The following is a 19,024-nucleotide window of genomic DNA, read 5'->3' as shown; positions in this document are numbered from 1 at the left end:
TCCCTCTGTTCCTTTACACTTCTCAGTATCCTCCCATTTATTGTTTTGTTTACCTTCCCCAAATGCATTACCTCACACTTCCCTGGATTGAATTCCATTTGCCACTTTTCTGCCCACCTGACCAGTCCATTGACATCTTCCTGCAGACTACAGCTTCCTTCCTCATTATCAACCACACGGCCACTTGATAGAGGGAATAGTTGCACCAGGTAGGTGTTGCCTACCTGATGCAAGGGTAAAGGATATCTCGGAGCAACTGGAGAGGAATTTGAAAAGGGAGAGAGAAGATCCAGTTGTCGTGGTCCACGCTGGGACCAACGGCATAGGGAAGAAAAGGGAGGAGGTCCTGCTAAGAAAATATCAGAAGTTAGGAACTAAATTCAAAAGCAGGACCTCACGGGTGGTAATCTCAGGATTACTACCTAAGCCATGCGCTAATTGGGCATAGCGATAAACAGATCAGGAAGGTGAAGCCGTGGCTGAAAGACGGGGGTGGGAAGGAGGGGTTTCATTTCATGGGACACTAGCACCAGTACTGGGACACGGAGGAGCTGTACCACTGGGATGGGCTCCACCTGAATCAGAGTGGAACCAGTGTCCTAGCGGAAAGGATAAATAGGGCTGTCAATAGGACTTGAAACTAGTATGATGGAGGGAGGGATCTGAGGGAGATAACATAAATCTGAAGAAAAAAGAAATAGGAAATGAGAGTAAAGGTCAGACCAAGTTAAGGAATAAGCGTAACATAAATGGCCAGGGAACAAATACAGTTATAGAACATGAGTACAAAATGACTGTTAAAACAAAGGGAGCGGAACAATTACTAAAAATACATTAAATTGCCTGTACAGCAATGTGCATAGCATCCAAAACAAAACGGGGGAACTGGAGGCAATAATTTGTAGCGAGGAACCAGATGGGGTGGGGATAACTTAAACATAGCGACATAAAGAACAGGACTGGCAGTTAAACATTGCAGGATATAATATATTTAGAAAGGATAGGGAAGGAAGAAGGGGGGGGGTGTACTAATTAGAGACAACATAATGGCAATAGGAAAAAGGAACATAAGTAACATTAAGATAGAAACAGAATCCATACAGATTGAAATAAAGGATGAGAAGGGATCGATCACGTTAATAGGTATATTCTACAGACCACCTAATAGTGGAAGAGAAGTGGAGGATGAAATATATAGACAAATCTATGAAATGAGTAAAAAACATTGAATAATAATCATGTAAGATTTTAATTACCCCCAAATAAACTGGCAAGAAGAGGTAGGAAAAGGAGAAAGGGGAATGGAGCTTTTTATGGTGTGTACATGATTCCTTTCTTACCCAATATGTGAGAAGCCCAACAAGAGAGGAATTACTGCTTGATCTAGTATTGGGAAATGAACCAGAACAGATAAGAGAAGTAAGCATAGGAATGCATCTAGGCAATAGCGATCATAACATAACAAGGTTTAAAATAACAATTGAGAAAGACATAAGTAAGACAAAGACCAAAGTATTAGATTGGATAAAAACTAATTTTGAGGAGATGAGAATGGAACTAGGGTAGTTAAACTGGAAAAAAAAATTGACAGCCAAAGAAGCAGAACAGCAGTGAGTAATATTCAAAGAGATGATCAATAGAGTTCAGGAGAAATATATTCCTCTAAAAAGCAAGAATAAACTAGCCAATAATGAAACACCATGGATAAATAAAGGGATACAAGTAAAATTGAAACTTAAGAAAAAGACATACTTTAAGCACGTAGACAATAAAGGAGAGGATGACAAAGGGGAATAAGAAATAGAAAGAATTCCAAATTTTGCATCGAGCAGAAATTGGTAGCCAAGTTCCGCACCCATGAGGACGGCCTCAACCGGGATCTTGGGTTCATGTCGCGCTACACGTAACCCCACCAGGGGAAAAAAAAGTTATCTGTTTTTAATACAACTGGTCATTCTCTCTCTTTCTCTTCCTTTCGGATGTTTCTCTCTCTCTCTCCCTCTCTTTCTTTGGTTCTGGCCGTTTGTATATTCAGTTGTCTGGGGTATCTAAGGTTTCTCTGTCTGAACACTATTCAATTAATTTGATGGCCTTGATAACGGGCAGTTGGAAAGATGATCTATAATCACCAGGCATTGTTCTATGACTATATATGCGGTAATTTTCAATGAATCTCGACACTCACCTGACGAAGGAGAAAGCCTCCGAAAGCTTGTGATTTTCAAATAAAACTGTTGGACTATAACCTGGTGTTGTAATATTCCTTGCAAAGGGATATAGACAGGTTAAGTGAGTGGGCGAGAAGGTGGCAGATGGAGTATAACGTGGGGAAAAGTGAAATTATCCACTTTGGGAGAAAGAATAGAAAAGCAGAATATTTTTTAAAAGGTGAGAGACTAAGGAATGTTGGTAATCAGAGGGATTTGGGTGTCCTTTTACATGAATCACAGAAAGCTAACATGCAGGTATGGCAAGCAATTAGGAAGGTAAATGGTATGTTAACCTTTATTGCAAGGGGTTGGAGTATAAAAGTTAGGAGGTCTTGCTGCAATTATATAGAGCTCTAATGAGACCACACCTGAAGTATTGTGTACAGTTTTGGCCTCCTTACCTAAGGAAGGATATACTTGCCTTAGAGGGGGTGCAATGAAAGTTCACTAGATTGATTCTTGGGATGAGAGGTTTGTCCTAAGTGGAGAGATTGAGTAGAATGGGCCTATATTCTCTAGAGGTCAGAAGAGTGAGAGGTGATCTCATTGAAATGTATAAAATTCTTAGAGGGCTTGACAGAGTAGTTGCTGAGAGGCTGTTTCCCCTGGCTGGAGAATCTAGAACTAGGGGGCATAGTCTCAAGATAAGGGGTCAGCAATTTAGGGCTGAGATGAACACTTGGGGGGTTGTGATCTTGGGAATTCTCTACCCCATAGGGCTGTGGATGTTCAGTTGTTGAGTATATTCAAGACTGAGATTGGAAGATTTTTGGACACTAAGGGAATCAAGGAATATGGGGATAGGGCGGGAAAGTGGAGTTGAGGTAGAAGATCAGCCATGATCTTATTGAATGGCGGAGCAGGCTTGAGAGGCCGTATGGCTCCTATTTCTCATATTCTTAAGTCATGCTTGACCAACCTTATTGAATTCTTTAAAGAAGTAACAGAAAGAGTAGGCAAGGGTAATGTAGTAGATGTAATATATTTGGATTTTCAAAAGACCATCGATAAAAACCAAGAACAAAGTCGCAAATAATGAAACACCATGGATGAACAAATCACTAAAAGTAGCGACGCAGATTGATAAGGTCATAAAAAAAAAGCAAATCATGCACTAGCGTTCATTTCTAGAGTGGTAGAATTGAAAAGCAAAGAAGTTATGTTAAACTTGTATAGACCCTTCGTTAGACCACACTCGGAGTACTGTGCACAGTTCTGGTCTCCATATTATGAAAAGGATCTAGATGTATTGGAGAGGGTGCAAAAAAGATTCACAAAGATGATTCCAGAACTAAGGGGATATCCTTATCAGGAAAGACTGAACAGGATGTGGCTCTTTTCTCTAGAAAAGAGAAGGCTGAGGGGTGACGTGATAGAGGTCTTTAAGATAATGATAGGGTTTGATAGGGAAAACATAGAGAAAATGTTTCCACTTGTGAGGGAGTCTAAAACTAAAGGTTATAAATATAAAATAAATCCAGTAGGGAATTCAGGAGACACTTCTTTACCCAAAGAGTGGTAAGAATGTAGAACGCACTAGCACAAGGAGTAGTTGAGGCAAATAGCATTGATGCATTTAAGGGGAAGCTAGATAGGGACATGAGGGAGGAAGGAATAGAAGGATATCCTGATAGGATTAAATGAAGTAGGGAGGGAGGAGGCGCGCGTGGAGCATAAACGCCGGCATAGACCAGTTAGGCCGAATGGCCTGTTTCAGTGGTATAGTTTCAATGTAATTCGATATAAAAGTTAAATTAGGGGTTGTATGATCATTGTTTTCTTATAAATGTAAACATTGTACACTTTAAAATTGTAGGTATTAAAAGGCAACGTTTATTTATGTCTTTTCTCTGACATCATGAAGGTCTGGTCCAGTGACATCATGGATGGCAGCCGACTGCAATTTGCTGTCCCTATTGATGATGTCACAAGCACACCTTCATGATGTCAAAGAAGGCGGAGCTTTACACTGGATATATATTCCATTCTGCATGTAAACATCAGTTCTAAAGTGTACAAAAAGAACAATGTGTGCAACCACAAATATCTCTCTATTACTTTTAGGATTGGAGACACAATCAATAGAATCTACTTCCTTTTTTGTTGTACTGTATATTGTACTGTGTACCTTGTTTGAGGGTTACAATTGAAAATAACATTAATAGATTTATTTTTCAGATCTTTTATAGCTGACAGGATAAAGAGGAAGAATGTATCTGAATATCATGAGACTGAAGAGTTCTCTGAAGTCAGATGTGCAATTAGGATGAAATCTGCCAAAGGAATTTTGTCCTCATTTGTCCACCCCAGTCCATCACCGGCATCTCCACATCAAAGGAATGAGTGGTCTAACTGTATCAACAAGTAAATTCCTCTTGAAAAGTGAGAGGCAACAATCGTTACAGTGAGGGTGGGATAGCTGTGTGGGAATGTTGAATAAATGCTCTGTTAAAAGCATTCTCAAACACATAAGTTAAGACCACCAGAAAGACCAAGATTAGAAGAACTAACTCATTGTGGCATTATCCTAATAAAGCTCATTAAGAGGAATAACAAAATGACATTGATCGATATGGCAAATTCAAGTCGGAATGTCAGCTGTCCACATCGTTCACCTGAGGAAGGAGGTAGCCTCCGAAAGCTTGTGAATTTAAAATAAAATTGCTGGACTATAACTTGGTGTTGTAAAATTGTTTACAGCTGTCAAACAGAGGGAGAAACACAAGATAGGTTTACTCTTTGGCTATTTTCCAAAGAGAGGACATTTGTTACTCAGTTATAGTTGCCTGGAGTGTGCATTGCAGGGAAAATATGATTAACCATTTCCCTTTCCTCCTACTAGGGACAATCGTAGAAAATGTGATGCTCCCCACTTTTCCATTGAAGTAAGCTGCCATTAACCTGCTGACTGATAATACCTAAAGGCAATTACCACGGGGGTTGCTAGATTAGAAGACCCAGAATATTAAATGCTATTAAATGTTCTAATCAACAGACTTAGCTGCTCCCACTGCATACCAAAAGCTGGATTCCCTGAACAGCGCATCACAATGCTCCTTATTCATCAGAGGAGGTTGATCTTGGCATTATGAAACAAAAGAATTTTAGATGAGCATTTTGCATTCAGTCTGTTATGAAAGAACTGGAAGAACGAGTTCTGAAAGAATTAAGAATAATGACAAGGCGGTGGCCAGCTCAGGAACCTTTGTCTCCCAGTGAAGAAAGAATATATTTTCTAAAAGTGGAGTCACAAGAAAGTTCAAATTCACAATCCAATTCTCATCTCATTATCTGAACAATAAAGACCAGTGCTGGTACCCATCCAACACCTTACAAGTCTATCAGTAATTAATTAATAGTCTTTACCATACAAATGTTCAACCGTTGTCAGAAAAAACACCTGTATGCCTTCATAACGTTCATTTTCACCTGATGTATATATTGTAATCCTATTTACTTGTGAATCATATGACACCCAATTAACAATTTGCTACTGGACTCAGATAACAAAACCATTCAGGCCAGAAGGTCTCGGGTTTGATTCGACAAATGCCCTTAGGGCATCCCCTAGGTGGCCATTTTTCATTTGCAAGCGGAGACTAAGGCCTCAATTTTAAATCCTATCACCCCCTGACCGGCAGGAAAGGGTTGGGCGAAGGGTTAAAATCCTAAAAATCGAGATCCCGCCTCCAACTTGCCACGATCCCGGCTGCCATAATATTTACGGCGCCGATTCAGGTCCTGGGCGAGGTTCCAGCTAAAAGCAGGTGAGGTTCCACCTAAGATTCAAAAGTCAAGACCTGATGATGTAATCAGCGCCACAACATAATTTTAATGTCCTCGCAGGGGGAGCCCAGCGCTGACTCGGCAGCAGCAACACAGCGGGAGGAGCTGATTGGCCAGAAAAGGCCCAGGTAAGTTTTAAAACTCCCCGAGGAGCAGGAGCGCTCCCACGGGGCCCCTCAAGGAGTCCTTGGGCCTCCCCAGCCCCGGAATCCCCCGATCTTCATTGAAAGGAAACCCCGGCTTGCCCCTCCCACCCCGATGCCAGGGAATCCCCTGCACACACTGACTGCCGGGGACCATTCCCATGGGTCCCCGGCTGTGGCCTCCTGCCACCAGATTCCCACTCCCACCCACGGGCCAGGTAGTCAATCTGGCCGGGTGCCGGTCGGGACTCTGGAAATATTTATTCAAATGAAGCTCTGCGGTTAAGATCAGCCGGCCTCCACATCCCCGACCTTGCCGAGTTTGTCACCTACTTACCAGGCTCCCCTGCACCCTTCCCACCACCACACCCAACCCCCCCCACCCAACCTATAAAATTCTACGGCCTAAGTGTCAATGGGTTATTCAAGTCAAGGAAGCATCACAGCCAAATCCAAATCTTTCCTCACCCAATTCCTGCACTTCCAGCAGGGGTCACTGAATAATAGTCAGGAGCGGGAAGCTAGGCTACTTTTCCCCTTCCTAACCGAAAAAAGCTAAGGCAACTTGTAGCACACCTACTCACAACCAGGCTGAGATCAATGAAGTCAGCACAAACTGAGAATCAAACCTGGGGCCTTTCTAGTTTGTATGGATTACCTATTCGCTGACTTAACCAAATGAGTCATCGGGCGAAACATGAATGTAATCTTGATCGCAACATCAGGCTTGAGAGTCACATATCAGCTGAAAATTAGCCTAGCCATGGACTAAGTATGCCATGATAGGAAAGGGACTGAGGAAGCCCAATTCCTCTCTCGCTCAGTCATACAAATCATTTCTTGTTACAATGAGAAAAACTTGCATTATGTAGTGCCTTTAACGTAGAATACAAAAATGACCCAAAGTGCTTCACAGAGGCATAAGGAGAAAAACAATATTAGGAGGGGTAACCAAAAACTTAGTCAAAGAGGTGGGTTTTAAGGTGCATCTTGGTGGAGAGGGCCGTCGAGAGGCAGAAGCGTTTAGGGAAGGAATTCCAAAGCGTGGAGCCTGAAGGCGTGCTCACCAATGGTAAGGTGAAGGGAAGGGGAAATGCACAAGGACACAGAGTCAGAGGAATGGAGAGTTTTGGGGGATAGGTGACAGAGCTGGATGAATTACGGAGATAGGGAGGGGTGAGGACATGAAGGGATTTAAACACAAGATGGGAATTTTAAATTGGAGACATTGGAGACACTGGGGGACCGGGAGCCAGCGTAAGTCATCGAGGACAGGGATGATAGGTGAGCGGGACTAGGTGTTGGATAGGATAAGGGCAGCAGAGTTTAGGATGAGCATTGGAATAGTTGAGTCAGGAGGTGACAAAGGCATGGATGGGGGTTTCAACAACAGATGGGCTGGGGCAGGCAATGTTATGGAGGTGGAAGTAGGTGGTCTTTGTAAGGGAGACGATATGAAGTCGGAAACATAGCTCAGAGCCAAATCGGATGCTGAGGTCGTGAACAGGGTAAATAATTTGTTTTTTTACAACAACTTGCATTATGTAGCACCTTTAACGTAAAAAGATGTACCAAGGAGCTTCATAGAAGCATAATAAAAACAAATATAAGTTTAGAGTCATAGAGTCATAGAGTCATAGAGTTATACAGCATGGATAGAGGCCCTTCGGCCCATCGGCCCATCGTGTCCGCGCCGGCCATCAGCCCTGTCTACTCTAATCCCATATTCCAGCATTTGGTCCGTAGCCTTGTATGCTATGGCATTTCAAGTGCTCATCCAAATGCTTCTTGAATGTTGTGAGGGTTCCTGCCTCCACAACCCTTTCAGACAGTGAGTTCCAGACTCCAACCACCCTCTGGGTGAAAAAGTTCTTTCTCAAATCCCCTCTAAACCTCCCGCCTTTTACCTTGAATCTATGTCCCCTTGTTATAGAACCCTCAACGAAGGGAAAAAGCTCCTTAGTATCCATCCTATCTGTGCCCCTCATAATTTTGTACACCTCAATCATGTCCCCCCTCAGCCTCCTCTGCTCCAAGGAAAACAAACCCAATCTTCCCAGTCTCTCTTCATAGCTGAAGCGCTCCAGCCCTGGTAACATCCTGGTGAATCTCCTCTGCACCCTCTCCAAAGCAATCACATCCTTCCTGTAGTGTGGCGACCAGAACTGCACACAGTACTCCAGCTGTGGCCTAACCAGTGTTTTATACAGCTCCATCATAACCTCCTTGCTCTTATATTCTATGCCTCGGCTAATAAAGGCAAGTATCCCATATGCCTTCTTTACCACCTTATCTACCTGTTCCGCCGCCTTCAGGGATCTGTGAACTTGCACACCAAGATCCCTCTGACCCTCTGTCTTGCCTAGGGTCCTCCCATTCATTGTGTATTCCCTTGCCTTGTTAGTCCCTCCAAAGTGCATCACCTCGCACTTTTCCAGGTTAAATTCCATTTGCCACTGTTCCGCCCATCTGACCAACCCATCTATATCGTCCTGCAGACTGAGGCTATCCTCCTCGCTATTTACCACCCTACCAATTTTTGTATCATCAGCGAACTTACTGATCATACCTTTTACATTCATATCCAAGTCATTAATGTAGACCACAAACAGCAAGGGACCCAGCACCGATCCCTGTGGTACCCCACTGGCCACAGGCTTCCAGTCACAAAAACAACCTTTCTCTTGCCTTAGATAAATCTGTCCTCATTTTAATAAAATATGATCCAAATTTTTCTTTTAGAATTTTCTTTGCAATTACTGTCTGCTGCCCGTATCCTAACACGCACCAAGTCCCGTTCACGCATCACCTCTGTGCTCGCTGACCTACACTGGCTCCTGGTCTAGCAACGCCTCGATTTTAAAATTCTCACCCTTGTGTTCAAATCCTTCCATGACGTCGTCACTCCCTCCCTCCCCCTTCCCCCACCCCCAATCTCTGTAACCTCCTCCAGCCCTACAATCTCTGCACTCCTCCAATTCTGGCCTCTTGTGCCTCTCCGATTTTCATCGCTCCACCATTGGCGGCCATGCCTTCAACTGCCTAGGCCCTAAGCTCTGGAATTCCCTCCCTAAAACTCTCCGCCTCTCTACCTCTCTCTCCTCCTTTAAGTCGTTCCTAAAAACTTATCGCTTTGACCAAACTTTTGGTCACCTGTCCTAATATCTCTTTATGTGGCTCGGTGTCAAATTTTGTCTGATAATGATCTTGTGAAGTGCCTTGGAACGTTTTTATTATGTTAAAGGTGCTATATAAATGCAAGTTGTTGTTGTTGAAGAAGGCACTGATGCTGGGGGAATGTAGCAACAACCTCTGTTTACCCTTCCCAAGTGACCATAATTCATGAATGACCAGCACTTTGCAGCAGGGGTTGATGGATTGCAATCAGGAACCATAGTTGATTTCTTCTCTTTCTGTCTAGAGAGGCAGAGGCCAATTGAATCACCTTAATGCTGCCCTCTGAGATTAGTTCATTTTACCCCTCACAGCTGGAACCTTCTTGGAATTTGTGTGAAGTTGCCCACTTTCCACACTGACCGTCCTTATCGACCTGAGTGAAGCTGCTAAGTTATGTCTATAATTATAAGATACTTGCATTTTATACAGCACCTTCTCGCACCGAAACACTTCACACAATGATCTGGAATGCACTGCCAGAAAGGGTGGTGGAAGCAGATTCAATAGTAACTTTCAAAAGGGAATTGGATAAATACTTGAAGGGAAAAAATTTATAGGGCTATGGGGAAAAAGGAAGGGAATGGGACTAATTGGATAACTCTTTCAAAGAGCTGGCACAGACACAATGGGCCGAATGGCCTCCTCCAATACTGTACCCACTATGATACTATGATACAATGAATGACTTTTTAAGAGTCCAGTGACTTATTAACCATGCAAATACAGTACTCATTCTGCACCAGAAACATTCTATTTTTGGGGTGGGCGTGGGTGGCAGATATTGATTGAAGGAGGAACGTTAATCAAGACACACAGGGACACCATGCTTATCTTCAGATAGCTCGATGGGATCTTTGCCATCCACCTGACTCACCATAACAGGCATGCAGGACTTGGATTTAATATTTCATCGAAAGGATGGCGCCTCTGACAATATGCTACTGCACTGGCAAGTCACCCTAAGCTATGCATTCAAATCATGACATGAGCCTTGGATCTACAAGCTTCAGATTCAAGGGTCATAGTGCTACCAACTGAGCCAAGCTCTGGAGAGTTTTGTACTGTATGCCCACGATTTCATGATGGTGAACTAACTTTTTTGTAGGATGCTTGGTGGTGGAGAAAGTTGATTTTCATCCCACCTTACTTGGCTGGATTTGAACCTAAATTCTTTTTCTTTTATTCATTCATGGGATGTGGACGTCTCTGGCTAGGCCAGCATTTATTGCCCATCCCTAATTGCCCTTGAGAAGGTGGTGGAGAGCCGCCTCTTGAACCGCTGCAATCCATGTGGTGAAGGTCCTCCCACAGTGCTGTTAGGTAGGGGGGTTCCAGGATTTTGACCCAGCGACGATGAAGAAACGTCGATAAATTTCCAAGACAGAATAGTGTGTGACTTGGAGGGGAATGTGCAGGTGGTGGTGTTCCCATGCTGCCTTTGTCCTAATTCCTATATGTGAAGCATAGTAACCCCACTGTGCAATTCAATCCCCTATAAAACATTGCACTTAAGCTTCAATGAGAGGGCATGGTTGTTGTATGTGTAACAGAACAATTGAGTAACTAATAGAACTATCAAAACCAATGAAAATGATTAATGGCATTAAAAAGGTGTGCCAAAAAACATCATTCAGCTGGAGGATGATCATCACCTTGTTCCTATGTAAGAATGCCCACCGTTGTTTCAGCCTCTTACACAAAGTAATCATATCTCAAACAGCTATTCCATGAAAAGTAGTCTTACAGTTGGCTCATTGCACACCATTGCACACCATTAATCTTTCAGAGACTTGATGTTCTTTACAGCGTCTACAAAGCCATACGAACTTTAGAGGAGACAGCAATTATAACTGTCTACTGGCAACCTTGCAGCCATCACACATCAACACCAACAATAACTTGCATTATTATAGCACTTTTAACATAGTAAAATGTCCCAAGGGGCTTCACAGGAGCGTAATCAGACAAAATTTGACACCGAGCCACATAGATGTTAGGATAGCTTGGTCAAAGAGGTAGGTTTTAACAAGCTACTTAAAGGAGAAGAGAAAGATAGAAAGGCGGAGAGGTAGGGAATTCCAGAACTTAGGTAGATGGATGAAGGCACTGCTCTGTAACCTCCTCCAGCCTTACAACCCTCTGAGATCTCTTTGCTCCTCCAATTTTGGCCTCTTGCACATCCCCAATTTCCTTCGCCCTTCCATTGGATCAACGGACAATTGTCCAAGGCATGAGAAAGCGATGGTTAAACAGAGACCCACAGAAGATGTTTCTCAGTGCGATCCCATTGTCTCTTTGCTCAATTTGCTCCATTTAGGTGAAAACCAAAGTCAGCTGCAAAAACCCATGAAAATGTAGCTTGCCAATTGGGAATCTCAGGTCTATGTCTACCAATGGGCTTTGATCGGAACAGTATCATCACCAGGCTCCGGTCCTGCCTCAGCTCAACTGCTGCTGAAACTTTCACCCATGCCTTTGTTACCTCTGGACTTGACTATTTCAATGCTCTGCTGGCCGGCCTCCCATCTTCCACCCTCCATAAACCTGAGCTCATCCAAAACTGTGCTGTCCGTATCTTAACAGGCACCAAGTCTCATTCACCCTTCATCTCTGTGCTTGCTGTTGTAATAAAAAGAGATAACGAGAGGAGAATGGAATACAAAGGTTTTGGGTCTCTGTTTGAATGCCCTTCCATGGGGACCTCTCATAACAACATAAAAGTGAATAACACCTCATCTTTCTGTTAGCCATTTTGCAGCCTCAACAACAACAACAACAACAATTTACATTTATATAGCGCCTTTAACGTAGTAAAACGTCCCAAGGTGCTTCACAGGAGCGATTTTGACACCCCATCCACCACCCTAAACATTCACTCCCTTCACCACCGGCACACCCACGATCTCTACCACCTAGAAGGACAAGGGCAGCAGACACATGGGAACAACACCACCTGCACGTTCCCCTCCAAGTCACCCACCATCCTGACTTGGAAATATATCGCCGTTCCTTCATCGTCGCTGGTCAAAATCCTGGAACTCCCTACTTAACAGCACTGTGGGAGAACCCTCACCACGCGGACAGAAGTGGGTTCAAGAAGGGGGCTCACCACCACCTTCTCAAGGGCAATTAGGGATGGGCAATAAATGCTGGCCTCGCCAGCGACGCCCACATCCCATGAATGAATTTTAAAAAACATTTTCAAACACAATTTGACACCGAGCCACATAAGAAGATATTATGACAGGTAAAAAGCTTGATCCAAGAGGTAGGTTTTAAGAGGCATCTTAAAGGAGGAGAGAGAGGTAGAGAGGAGGTGAGGTTTAGGCACGGAATTCCAGAGCTTAGGGCCTAGGCAGCTGAAGGCACGGCCACCAATGGTGGAGCGATTAAAATTGGGGATGCACAAGAGGCAAGAATTGGAGGAGCACAGAGATCTCGGTGGGTTGTAGGGCTGGAGGAGGTTACAGGGATAGGGAGGGGCGAGACCATGGAGGGATTTGAAAACAAGGATGAGAATTTTAAAATCGAGGTGTTCCCAGACCGGGAGCCAATGTAGGTCAGCGAGCACAGAGGTCATGGTTGAATGAGTCTTGGTGCGAGTTAGGATAAGGGCAGCAGAGTTTTGGATGAGCTCAAGTTTATGGAGGGTGGAAGATGGGAGGTTGGCCAGGAGAGCATTGGAATAGTCAAGTCTAGAGGAAACAAAGGGATGGATGAGGGTTTCAGCAGCAGATGAGCTGAGGCAGGGGTGGAGACAGGTGATGTTACACAGGTGAAACTAGGTGGCCTTGGTGATGGAACGGATATGTGGTCAGAAGCTCATCTCTGGGTCAAATAGGACATCAAGGTTACAAACAGTCTGATTCGGCCTCAGAGAGTGGCCAGGGAGAGGGATAGAGTTGGTAGCTAGGGAACGGAGTATGTGGCGGGGACTGAAGACAATGGCTTCGGTCTTCCCAATATTTAGTTGGAGGAGATTTTTGCTCATGTCGGACAAGCAGTGTGATGAATCAGAGACAGTGGAGGGGGTCACGGGAGATGTGTATGAGGTGGAGCTGGGTGTCATCAGCGCACACGTGGAACCTGACATTGTGTTTTTGGATGATGTCGCCAAAGGGCAGCATGTAGATGAGAAATAGGAGGAGGCTAAGGATAGAACCTTGGTGGACTCCAGAGGTAATGGGAAGAGAAGCTATTGCAGGTTATTCTCTGGCTACGACTGGATAGATAAGAATGGAACCAGGCGAGCGCAGTCCCACCCAGCTGGATGACAAAGGAGAGTTGTTGGAGGAGAATGGTGTGGTCAATTGTGTCAAAGGCTGCAAATAGGTCGAGAAGGATGAGGAGGGATAGTTTACCATGGTCACAGTCACATAGGATGTCATTTGTGACTTTGATGAGGGCCGTTTCAGTACTGTGGCAGGGGTGGAAACCTGACTGGAGGGATTCAAACATGGAGTTGCGGGAAATATGGGCATGGATTTGGGAGGTGACAACATTTTCAAGGACCTTGGAGAGGAAAGGGAGGTTGGAGATGGAACATTAGATTGCAAGGACAGAAGGGTCAAGGATGGGTTTTTTGAGGAAGGGGGTGATGAAGGCATATTTGAAGGGGAGGGGCACAGTACCTGAGGAGAGAGAACCATTAACAATATCAGCTAACATGGGGACTGGGAAGGGAAGTTGGATGGTCAGCAGTTTGGCGGGAATAGGGTCGAGGGAGCAGGAGGTGTGTCTCATGGTTAAGATGGCCTCGGAGAGGGCATGAGGGGAGATAAGAGAGAAACTAGAGAAAGATGCGAGTTCAGGGGTAGGGCAGGTGGGAGCTGTAGGGGAAGTTTGGCTTGGTGGGTTAGGGGAAGGGAGAGAAGCAGTTAACTTTGAGTTTGTCACCTTTAGATCTTAACCACTGTTCCCATTTTCTCTCAGACAGCAGGAGCTGGTAACAGAGGACAGCTGCACTGGAGCCACTGGGAGTGGAGGATCTCCACCTCAAGCACCAACTCACACCTCCTCCAGAGGTCCGCAACCCTGGGGTCTACCCACCTTTCTCCCACCACATTCCCGGGCCAGAGGAGCCTTCTCCTCTTTGCCACATTTTCCATGCTTCCCTTCCCCTCTGCTATTCCGTTGTAACTATTTACACCTCATCTGGACCTATCTTTTGTTTCTTTACTTATCCCATTATCACCCCCTCAACATCATCCTTGCATCATCATCCCTTTTGTCATTTAATCACTCCTGCTTTCCACCCTATCACAGACCTTCCCTTTTATTCTTTACTCCACTCCCCCCTTTTCCCTCGTTTTGCACTTACTTAAAAACTGTTAATCTCTAACATCTTCCAGTTCTGATGAAAGGTCATTGACCTGAAACGTTGGCCCCGATATTTACAGGGAGGCGGGGAGGGAGCAGGCACGACTGTCAGCGGCCGGGAAACCCAGAATAACGGGAAAGTTGGAGGTCCTGCCGAATTTAACAGCCGGACCTCGTTTGAAATTTTGTATTCAGTCTCCTGCACGACAGCTGAGCAGATTGAGAGGCTGGCTGGCTGGCTGGCGGGCGGGAAAGCCTGCTGTACAAGGCCGCAGCCGGGGACCAGAGAGGAGGGAGGGAAGGAGAGATCACAGCGGGGTGGGGTGAGGGGGCGAGGAGAGATTGCGGGGGGAGGAGAGAGATCGCGGGAGGGGTGGGGGGGGGGAGAGGAGAGATTGCAGGGGGTGGAGAGAGATCGCGGGGGGGAAAGATCGTGGGGGGAATAGATCGCGGGGGCGGTGGGAAAGAGGATTGGCAAATTAGCTTGTGGGGCCGGGGGTGGGGAGGGGGTGGGGGAGCACTCCTGCTCCTTCTGGCCCATAAGCAATGCTGGAAAAGCACTTACCTGCTGGATCTGGCAACTCTCACCTCCCTTTAGCTGCAGGGTTTTCAGAGCCCTGGGAAACCCGGCCTGCGGCCGTTAAATCCAAATGGCTGCTGAACTCTGAGGCATGAAGCCTCACTAACATGTTATAATTACCGACCCACCTCTCGAGAGCAGGTTACTCACCCGACCCCCAACTCGCCGCGGTTAAACCAGAAGTAGGCGTGCTCGTGGGGGCTTGGGGGGCGGATTTCCCATTTTTAAGAAATTTACCGCCCTTCCCCTTCCCCACCCTGGGGAGTTAAAATTCCCCCCGTTAGCTCTGTTTCTCTCTCCACAGATGCTGCCTGACCTTCTGAGTGTTTTTGCTGTTTTTATTTAAGATTTCCAGCATCCATAGTACTTTGCTTTTGTTTTTGAAAGAGTCGCTCTTCAGAACTCAGTATTGTCTCCAGGATCACATGGCATGACTTGCCCCAGGAAGTGCAGACCTCAATTGATATTAATCGCATTATGAATAACATAGGATTACTCTGTGGTTTGATGCATTCCCTATCCACTCCCCACTGAGAGGCATGATCTAGATCTGCGGCCCACCCTCCTGATTTAAGGAGAATAGTGAGGCCATTTAGGGGGAGCTAATAGAAATACAAAAAGAAAATTGACAAGGGCAGCGATGGTAATTATGATGCATCACATCATGTGGCCTTTTTTCTGGATTAAATATTTTATTACAGTTTTTTTTTTGTTTTTATCTTATCAATTCATTGCTCTAGGGAAATCAGGCTTTTATTGAATTACTGATATCGTCCAGAAAGAGGAGGCAGAGTTTTATATTAAAAAAACAGCTCTGCTTGTGCTGAATCGGACAGTATAGATTCTTTTCTTGTCAATGTTCCCCGCTCATTTTCGCCCCAGACAGCTGGCTGGGGTACATTTCCATAGGTAGCAGATGGCCTCCAGTAAACTTGGCCGAAAAAGCCATCATTCACATATTGAGCCTTAACCGTAAGTGCAGGCAGTCTACTCAACCATAGGGAATCCAAATTGGAGCCCAATCCCATCCTCACCTAACATTCAGACTTGCATATTGTTCAGCGGGGGGGGGGGTCATTAGATGGAAATCAGGGGCAAGAACCTGGTCAGATTTTGCCATTCCTAACGCACAGATAAACAGGACTAATTAGAGTGCCCCTATTGTCACCTTGATTGAGATCAGCTAACGTACTACAAACATGGGGCTTTCCTAGTTTGTATTATGGCTTAGCTGGTTGTGGGTTCAAGACTTGACTTCAGTGCAGTACTGAGGGGATGCTGCACTGTCGGAGGTGACGTCTTTCCGATGAGACTTTAAACCGAGGCCTTGTCTGCCCTCTCAGGTGGACATAAAAGATCCCACAGCACTATTCAAAGTAGAGCAGGGAGTTCTTCCAGTGCCCTGGTCAATATTTATCCCTCAACCAACATCACTAAAACAGGTGATCTGGTCATTTATTTCATTGGTGTTTGTGGGACCTTGCTGTGCGCAAATTGGCTGCCACGTTTCCTACATTACAACAGTGACTACACTTCAAAAGTACTTCATTGGCTGTGAAGTGCTTTGGGACGTCCTGAGATCATGAAAGGCACTATAGAAATGCAAGTCTTTCTTTCTTTATGGCTCAGATACTCAATGAATAAACTTGCTAAGGAATCATGGGGATAGTGTATCTTGTAGAGAATCATTTCTACTGCAGGTAATTCAGTTAAATGGTCATCCCTTGGTAAATATTAGTGGATGTTCTGTTCCTGTCGATATAACCTGTTGAGTATGAAATGTCCCCTATAACTTTCCAAATGGAATTTCCAGATGATCTCCGCAGCACGAACTTCTGTATATTTCTTACGTTCAATAATATCAAATGTAACTGCAAACCCATCCAAAGCAATGTTTCAGGACACAGAACAAACTAAAGGAATTTTACTCTCATTTTGAAGATGATGCTACACTGGCCTCCCAGCACTCTGCTCTCCATTTTTATTCCCACATGGCACCATTCCCAAGTCGGCAGAAGCAAAGGCATCAAATCCAATGTGCAAAAATGTATCTACAATGTCACCTGAATAAGGCAAGACAACACTTTTATATTGCCTAGTACATTAATTTGAAAGTACCTTAACACAAAATATAGCCCAACAGAAGCAGTTTGTATATAAGGTAAGCAGATGGCAAGCAGTGAAATACTAGGCAGTGATTGAACATCAGAAAGAAAGTGACTGAGCATTGGATAAGTATCAGCTGATCAAAAAGAGTCAGCATGGATTTATGAAGGTTAGGTCATGTCTTACTGATCTAGTTGAATTTTTTGAGGTCACTAACATGGTGGATAGGAGAATGTCTATGGATATTATCTAGATAGACTTCCAGAAGGCATTTGATAAGGTTCCGCACAAGAGATTATTAGTGAAAATGAGAGCGCACATAATTGGAGATAACCTTGTGACAGAGGAACACTTCATTGTGGTTTCTCCTTCATCCAATGCATGCAATTCTTTAGTTTTGCTTTTCAACTTCACATTGAAATGGAATGCATAAAGGAAAATGTATTTCCTAAAAATATTAGCATACAAAATCAATAAGTGGATAGAATTTATCAAAAATGTACACTAGCTTTTTAAATCTCAAGAATAATTATTTTTCTTTAATTTTCCAGAATTCTCCCTCTCAGCCGCACCCAGCTATACTGGCACGTGGTCAGTTGAATTATTTCTGAAACTGTCTGCATGCTGACCACCAATGGTCACCCTCCTGAATCAGTCCCAGTGTCAACCTTACCCATCTCATACTGGCTCCGATTCAGGCTCATGCCAATATAAGCTGCCAGTGCCTTTGCTGTTGGATTATTCTCATCCTGACTGCATAAATATCTTTTTTTAAGCCCCTTAAAGAGAAAAAAGGGGGGCAGTGGAGTTAGGTGTGACGGTGTCTCTCCACCGCTGACACTAGGCAAACCCATGTCATCTTGACCAATCAAATATTAAACCCAATTAAATAATAATTGTACTCTCGGTGTCGATGTTGCACTCCAGTCACTGCTGTGCCTACCAGTCACAGAAAGCATCAAGTGTACCGGCAGACACCGCGTGCTCCTTCTCCAGGGCCACCCAGACACAGAGAATGCCGCGGAAGAGAGGCAGACAGCCGGAGCGACTGCCCTCACGGGCCCAATAAATATCTCTATTCTAACTGTTGAATCCAGCCAGCATTCCCAATTTTTAATTGAAGTGAACACATATTTACTTGGGCAAGAAAAGGATGTGTGTGCAGCTACCTCAGATACAAGGAATTACTGACGATTTAGTACAGCTGCCCTACCCCAGCTGGACAATTGCACTCAACCACCACTAATTTCTTATCCCAAGCCCAGATGCGGCATTGGCTTGTACTATAATTAGGAACTGATATTCAATTGACCCTTTGTCCTCCCTTTTTGTGTAGATGCAAGTCAACTGGCACTTCTATCTTTATACTTTTCACATTTACTTGCCTGTCTTTGAATTGTACTCTTGTATCAATGAAGAAGGTGAGTGAAGCATTTATTAGACACCAAATACTTATCCTTTTATCAGATAACAGGACAATGTTTTGCTACTAAGTTTGGTTAACATCTCCCACCTGAAGTCTCTTTATTGGTACACATGGTCAAGCAGAAACTTTCCAAGTAACATTAAGGAGACTATTGGAGAACATGGAACAAATCAAAGGCAAATGCAAAATACCATGGGCAAGTCAAAAACTTATTGCAGCATTAATGCCCCATTTATATTCCATTGAATAAATTTCTCAATATAATCTAACTGTCTCT

The sequence above is a fragment of the Heptranchias perlo genome, chromosome 18, assembly GCF_035084215.1.
Source record: "Heptranchias perlo isolate sHepPer1 chromosome 18, sHepPer1.hap1, whole genome shotgun sequence".
Classification (NCBI taxonomy): domain Eukaryota; kingdom Metazoa; phylum Chordata; class Chondrichthyes; order Hexanchiformes; family Hexanchidae; genus Heptranchias; species Heptranchias perlo.
Note: the sequence above shows the minus strand (reverse complement) of the source record.